Source organism: Pocillopora verrucosa, chromosome 7, assembly GCF_036669915.1.
Source record: "Pocillopora verrucosa isolate sample1 chromosome 7, ASM3666991v2, whole genome shotgun sequence".
Taxonomy (NCBI): Eukaryota; Metazoa; Cnidaria; class Anthozoa; order Scleractinia; family Pocilloporidae; genus Pocillopora; species Pocillopora verrucosa.
The window spans coordinates 22,566,329-22,574,376 of NC_089318.1; the positions used below are offsets into that span (position 1 = coordinate 22,566,329).

The 8,048-nt window shown below is 39.4% G+C and overlaps 1 pseudogene; it reads left to right on the top strand.

The window, feature by feature from the left end:
* Positions 1–4,159: 4,159 nt before the first annotated feature.
* Positions 4,160–7,827, top strand: LOC136282618 (bile acid-CoA:amino acid N-acyltransferase pseudogene; annotated as a pseudogene).
* Positions 7,828–8,048: the final 221 nt, after the last annotated feature.

Sequence of the window (8,048 nt, forward strand, 5' to 3'; positions counted from 1 at the left end):
CTACAAGTACATCCAAGTCCAGTGGGGTGATGGGATCGCTATTACTTCGATCACATAGCCCTGTAAGTACTACGTCGTTCGATAGGCTCTCAGCGTCCAAGGATTTAGTTTTCCTAGCGCATCATCATGGGGCTGGAGCCACGTCTCGGTAATCACAACCAAGTCATATCTACGTTCACAGACGTAATCTACAAAATCGGCTGTCTTGTTGCGCACCGACTGGGCATTCATGTGACAAAATGACAAAAAGACCCCATTTACGTAGTTGGCAGACAAACAATGCACTTTAGTAAAGTTTGAGACATTCCTAGTTGTTGATTTAGACAATGAAAAACGTGATTGAGGCGCCCGTGAAGTTCCATTATTTTGATGGCGTGATTTCACAATTGTTGATATACCGCATCCCTCAGGACCAGGATTAAGTTTGAAGACCAGATCGCCAATTAGCACTTGATGGAATGAGGCACATGAATTTGCATAGTAGGCTATTGGACACCTGTGCCTACGTAGGCGTAACCGACATGAGAAATCAAGCATATTCAAAATTCCCAGGAACTCGGGTGGAACGTAGTAGCTGATCCATGGACGTCGGAAGAATGTAATACAAGCAGAGCCATTAAACAAATTGGTGAGAACAACACCATTAGAGAGATCACTGTTCCATGAAGAGTGAAACAATACTTCGACTCCAGCCAATAACGTGGCATTGTTCCTTATGCAAATAGGGCTCTCAGTCCAACAGTTCACTGAAGACGAGAAACAAACAAATATCCTAATATTCCAGCCAGTGAAATGCGTAAGCAACTCCAAACCCGGCCAGTAGAAAGTGTGAGGTCTTACACATATACCCTCGTGGTCGTATTTCAGAGGGAAGGCAGCAGTAAGTATTAAAAAGACCACAAACACGTTAGTGGTTTTTGCGTGCCTGCACCTCATTTGCATGTCGTTGTTATGGGAAATCCGTACTGTCAAGCACCTACTTTAATTTGAACGCGTGAGAAGGCTATACAAACGACATTAAACAGGATTTGGTGGAAAATAAATCTTGATTAAATGTAATATGTACGTGCAGAAACATACACACGGTAAATTGACGGTATGGACACACACTTGCATGTTTCACGCTTGAACAAATACGTAAAAGCTGAATACCGTAAACAAAAAATTTCGAAAGTTTTTATTTGTTTACGTTTCCAGAAAGCTTTTAAAACGGCAGCCGGCTCTTATTTTGAACCCTGAAGATAATACCGGAAAACGATGTAGATCAGAGTATTCAATCATGATTGCTTACCGGGCTGATAACTGACTTATCTTTCAGGCTGATAAGAGAAATGATAATCGAGTGACACTACCATATGCCAAAAAAATTATTACGTTTTAAAGATTCCCGCTTTCAAAGATTCCCCATTTCGAAGATTCCTGCCTTTAGAGATTCCCCGTTTTAAAGATTCCTGCTTTCAAAGATTCCCCGTTTTAAAGATTCCCGCTTTTATAAATTCTAGTGAGACCTTCGCTAAATCATTTGATTCTTTTCCTATTTTGAGTTCGCGGAACAACCCGTTTCGAACTATACGCTTATTACACAAGCCATCTTTTAAAATGGGTCTACCGCGAACGGTGTGTGGGTCTGTAAGCTTGAGTGTAGAAAAGATGACACCATTCATTAAGATATTCGACAAATTCACCATGTTCGACATGGTGGAAAGAAGGTTGGGCCTCTGTTACGTGTCTGCGGTATTCCCCATTGCACGTGACTGAGCTTTGTGGAGAAACCCGAGGGTAAACCTATAGTCGGTCGCCCGACTAATAATTTTAAACAGATAAAACTTTTTACATGACCTGCATATTGTTTTGCGGATGAATTTTTGTTTTACGTAATAACAACTTATTTGTAACACACTTGACTTACGAAGAAGCAGAATGCAAGGAGTTCGTCGCCACGGATCTAGTTAAATGGCCTAGCTAGCTTGCCTCAAGTCTCCTAGAGCTCAGTGGTACAGCATTCGAAGTACTACATATTAAGAAAAGCGGATCAGCTTAAAGTTAAGCAGGCTTTGTTTAACGATTAACAATGACCATATATGGCTAATTTGGAACAATGGCGGAAACAGCTTTAAAAAACACGCGGGATTTTTCAAAATTTCCGATTATCATACGAGCGGCAGATTTAAACCATCGGCAAAACTGATGACAAGACAAATCCTCCCCGTGGGGGTGATTCTGGTAGATTTTTTAGGATGCAAATAGTCACGGTGGGGTGGATGGTGGGGCGACTGTAGCTTTCGTATCTGAAGTAAAGAGATGTCACTGTTTTTCCCTTCATATTGCTTAAAACTGGCGAAAGATATATTCAATTAGAGGCTCACTGCGCGATGCAAAGGTAATGAGAGCATGTGTAACCTGGTATTAACGTCCGAAGCCTACCACGCTGTCGAATCATGTAGAAGACTATCGTCATTTGCTCGATTGTTTAATGTGCGTGTATCTAAATTTCGCGCTGCGTGAATGAGATTTTGTTCCCGATGTGCACAAAAAGGTTCATATTCTCCTTCCTCTAGCGTGTGACTTAAACCTGGTGATAACGTCCGAAGCCTCGCGCGTCGTTAATTCATGTAGTTTCATGGGTATCATTCTCTTTCCGTTTTTCAATTCAACGAAAGGAGTTAAAAAAAAAAACAAAAACAAGGGCGAGTGGAAATAGTCGCACACGCTCGTCAATTTCTCCCATTCGACCCGACTGTTCAATCCGAGTATATTTAAATTTCGCGCTTCGTAAGCAAGAAAAACTGAATAATCTCTTCCCACAATTTTTTTGTGTTTACGCAAACCGACAAAGTACTAAGAGTAATGACTGATAATTTGAAAATGAACAACAGAAGTATAAGTAATGCCAAATAGGCAAAACCAAAAGGAAGCACACATCCTGCTTATGCTAATTTTTCAATACAACTATCAACAATAATGATACACTAATGACTACTTATCATCAGAAGTATGTTAATGACATAGTGAATTAGTCTACTGGCAGTACAGATTTGAAAAACACATTTGCACACATCATGAACAAAAGTGGACAGTTCAGAGATGAAGATGACACTACCAGGGTTAAATTCATTAATCAAGACTCATCAGTTCAATTAAAAAACCTATGAAATGAAACTGCATTTGGATAGCGCACGAGGGTATTATTAATCTAGTGTTGGGTTAAACATTATGAACCTACAACTGGTGAATATACAGTGCTATTTAAACTGTATTTTCCTTCAGCATCTATTGACCATTCATCTATTGACATATCAGCCGCCAGCAGTTTTGAGACAGTTTCAAGAACATCAACTAACTTCTTTAGTGATCACAGCAGAAGTAGAATGGAGCTGCAACACATGTCCGCTGATTTAGATATGTACAATAAAATAATAATCAATTTAGCTACACCAACAAATGATAATGATGCTGAAAATAACTCATGTGCGGATGGCGTTTAACAAGCAGCAACGTTAGGATTTGTACCTGTATACTTTTTTGATTATGGACTGGGACATGATAATGAAAAGGAGACCAAATTTTAACATCAAGATCAAAATATGGAGTTTCCAATGAGGCACATTTCACAGACAAATTAACGTTTAATATGAATGCAACATATGAATTTCATTACAGAGATGGTTACAGGGTGCCTGCAACACATTTCTACTATAAAGGATATGATACTTCAGGATTCATTCTTAACAGGTTTAGGTAACCGCATCGACACCTACCGAGCTTGCAAGTGTTAATGCAATTATTTACATTAGAAAAAAAACAGAAATGATACCGCCTCTGTAGAATGCATGCTGCGAACTTTTTCCGGAGTTTTTTCTACTCATGCCCTCTATAATTTCATGGCTTAAGTTGTCTCTCTTAGTTGTCTCTGTTTATTTGTCTCTATTGAGTTATCAGCTTCCTTTGATCCTATCTACGAAAACAATGTCGCCATTCAATCTCGGATCAAATTATCGTCCAACCTTTCGGGAACAATGCATCACTGTCAAGAATGTTAATGACTTATGCTGCCAAAGGAACAAATGAGTCTAGAACGGTGAAGGCCAGATAATTGACTTCATAGGTCGTTGACTCAGTAGGTGTATCTCAGGCAATTTTGTCGCCAATTTCAAAGAACATGCTTACCTTGTGGCCAAAATTCTCACTCATCGACAAAATAACTAAGATTAACGTATTTCGACTGAAACCACTGCAGAAGATTACACTTGAGGCACGAGTTGTTGGAGATGGCGGGCAAGTGTTCGAGTCACACGCTCACTTCATCGCTACCAAATATGGCCAGGTTGATGTTTGTCGCGAACCATCTGTTGGTGGATCTTACCGCGGAGTTTCAGCTATGGGACTCTTGTGGAGCATGAAACCATCACCTGGGCAGAGAAAAGGAATTCGACTGATGAAATCTGATGTCACTAAACCTTACAGAGTCGTCTTGGACTGTTTTGATGGCCATATGGATCCGCAGGAGGCAAGTTCTTTGCAGCCTCTGTTTAGCAATACGTTTGAGAAGGGGTACATGGCGGATGGAGTGAAGAGAATTCCTGTGAGAGAAGGAAGAATCCGTGGAACTCTTTTTCTTCCTCCGGGTGATGGACCTTTTTCTGGTGAGTAGCGAAAGTTTCACGTTTATCCAAAAAAAAACCATTAGTCAAGACTAGAATAGTGTTGTTAGATATTAGAATTTAAAAGTAATTGATCGAGTAGCAATCAGAGTCCGCTATTGAGCTTTACAGATATATCACGATCTCTTAAAAGTGACAACGGTGTTAGACATACAGTTCAGGTTTTTGCCAAGAATCACTTTTTTGGTTGATCACCTCTGTGTAATGTTATTGGTCGTAATTCAGAAAATATTACTTTTCCTTAATATACTGTTGTGCTACTTCAACAGATCAGCAGAGACCAATTTCATTTACAGCGCGCTGCAAACGTTTGTCTGCAAACCCCAACCCCATCTTTCCATGCTGCAAGGTGATCTTGAAAGAATAATGTGAGATGAGGTTTTATCGATGGTTTGAACCATTTCATTAATGCAAGTACTCCTAGATTATCTTATTTGTTTCAAACCTCTACGAAGGCTCCCTTTTATTCTCATTGTGATCTCAGACTTTAATTACTCCAGGAAAAGAAGTTAATGATCTCTTTCGCTGAAAAAGGGTTGTGTAGGTTTTGGACTAACATTGCAGTTTCTGTTCGATAATCCAGTATTAAAATACTCGTCAATAACAGTAAACAGTAACGATCATAAGGAAATATTGATTATCAAAATGAGTCCCTTGCACTGAGTATGGTTCATTTCGCAATTCGGCATGGTGTTTGCACACCATTTAATTTTATACGCTGTCTGATGCTTTGGCATTCTTCTGGAAAGGAGAGTCTATATCTGGCATCTAAAATTATTTTTATCCGAGAACCTATTATTTAAATGAAAAGTAATTATTGAGGTAAAAAAAATACAATAAATCGGCTAGAGTAAAAGACATGAAAGAATAATAATCTCCATATCACTAGAGTTTATTGTTTAGATGTGTCGTAGCCTTCAGCAGTATTTTATTTTAAGCTTAAGTAAATTTTATGTCACAAAGTAACATTGTTAAAATTTTTTGTCATGTAGTATTTAGTTAGTATAGGTAATCACATGGTTTCGAGTGTAGTCTGAAATGAATTAGCACTAGTAAATTTTTTCAAAGACTAACAAAATCAAAATTGCACGAGTCCGTAGGGCTCGTGCAATTTGTGGTTATTGTGGTCTGCGATGGATGTAAAGCGAAAGAGATTTTATCAAATCATGGAAAAATGCACAAAGCCTTGCATGGAAGAATAAAAGATGCAATTCAGTTAAAAATAGGGAAATAGGACCAAGTGGACTCTATTTCGGTCTGTGATCATACGCGTGATTAACAAAATCGGACGACCGCGATTTACAGTATTGGACGACACAAATTAAAGTACCGTTTCCAATTAATCATGACCGTTCGCAATTTCCCAAAAAAAAAAGAAAACAAATACATTTAGGACAAACAATTGCGGTGGAGACAATGTCTAAGGAAAAAAAATTTTCTCCAATTTGGAAGTTGTTGCCATGGTTATTGTGATCAATACTGTGATTACAGGTGTCCGATTACGGCAAACTGTCCGATTACAACTAAATAGAATGATTAGTGAAGAGTAAAGCAGCTAATGCACTATTCATATTTGACGAAATTGTAATGGTTATCAAGATTCATTCAGAAAATGGCGGAACGCTCTTGCAACGACTGCTCCACAAAGAAAACGAGGTGGAGCGCATTCCGATCATTGAACAGATAAAGCAGATGGATTTCATCGTTATCATTTTGATGAATTGATCTCAACTGATAGATAATGTGAAATACTGCCTGCAAAACAGAATTACAAGTCGTCTATTTTACGGTGGATCAATCTAAATTAATAACTTCCAATGAACAAAGCTTTCAGTTTAATTTTTAGCCAAAAAGCCTGGTTCCAATATTTTCCAGCATCAATATATATGTCTAACTTCCTCGTGATTGTAAATTCTTGAGAGTCGTGCAGTGATCGGGCAATCCTTTGAAAATGCAGTCCTTAACAAAACTGAGCGATCCACAAAAAGATTGAAGACTGTACTGAGCCTCTCAATGTCTTTCTAAGACACGCGTCGAGCGTTTGCTCACGGCTGTTTCCTGGCATGTAGTATAAAAAACTTTGATCTGACAAGACCAACAGGAGCCCTTTTAGACAGCAACAGCAGCCCTTTTAGATGTGTTACGAGGAAACTCGCGAAGGAATTTGTCATCATATGTCCGCCATTTTGAGTGGTCCAAAAAGTTGAAGGTTATTCACACGTTGTATAGTTTCAGCCGCCTTTGACGTGTTATTTTATAAACGATTGTTACTGAATCAAAGCAATATCTTAATCGTACGATCTCCACTGCACATGTTAGACATATCTTGCACTCAATCAGTCAATGTTCCTTTACAGGAGTCATAGATCTGCTTGGTGCTGCAGGTGGATTAGTGGAATTTAAGGCTTCACTTTTGGCATCTCATGGATTCGCTACTCTTGCTTTGGCCTACTCAGGCTATGAAGATCTACCATTGGTTCCATCTTCACTAAACTTGGATTATTTTGAAGAAGCTGCCAACTGGCTTATAAGTCACCCTAAAGTGCTTCCACATGGTATCAGCATGCACCCTATATGCTATGGGTCATGGATTGCACTGTTGATGGCAAGCTATCAGATCGCACCAATAAAGGCCGTTGTAGCTATTTCACCTATGGTAATCGCCTGCCCTCTCCCTTTCCAATTAAGAGGGAGAGTCTCAGACATAATACCCCCAGATGAGAGCAAAGTGGTGTCTTCAGAAAAGGGCAGCATCCATCGTTTCGCCCAACCAACTGACATCGGTTACATGAATCCAACAACAGTCTCCAAATACTCAGCTATTACACCAGTTGAGAACATCAATTGCCCTGTCATGCTGGTTTCTGGAACTGATGACTTGAACATGCCCACCGATTTTAAAATAAAGTTCATTATTGATCGCTTGAAGGAGAATGGAAAAGAACATTTGTGCACTAACTTGCGTTATCCCCAAGCGGGACATCTCATCGAACCACCCTACTCTCCTCTTTGTGATTTTTCTTTCGACAAAGTTGCTAAAGAATTGGGTGGTTACCCTTACGTAGCTTGGGGAGGGGAGACTGTTGCACATGCCAGAGCACAAGAAGACTGCTGGCCAAAGATTTTACATTTTCTGCGAAAACATCTCCAACAAGACAGAGAGTGAGGTATAAGAATATTTTAATGCTTGCCATGTGTTTGAGAACTTTTACAGATAACCACAGGTCACCGAGGCTTTCATTGAACCCAACATTAGGTTCCACAACACACAAAAATTGCACGTGCCAGGAAACTATAATCTCTTGCATGTGCTCATTTAATTATATGGGTGGCCCAGTCCCACGCGGTAGCTAGTTAAATCATTTCGGTTCAATGTCCCTAAGCATT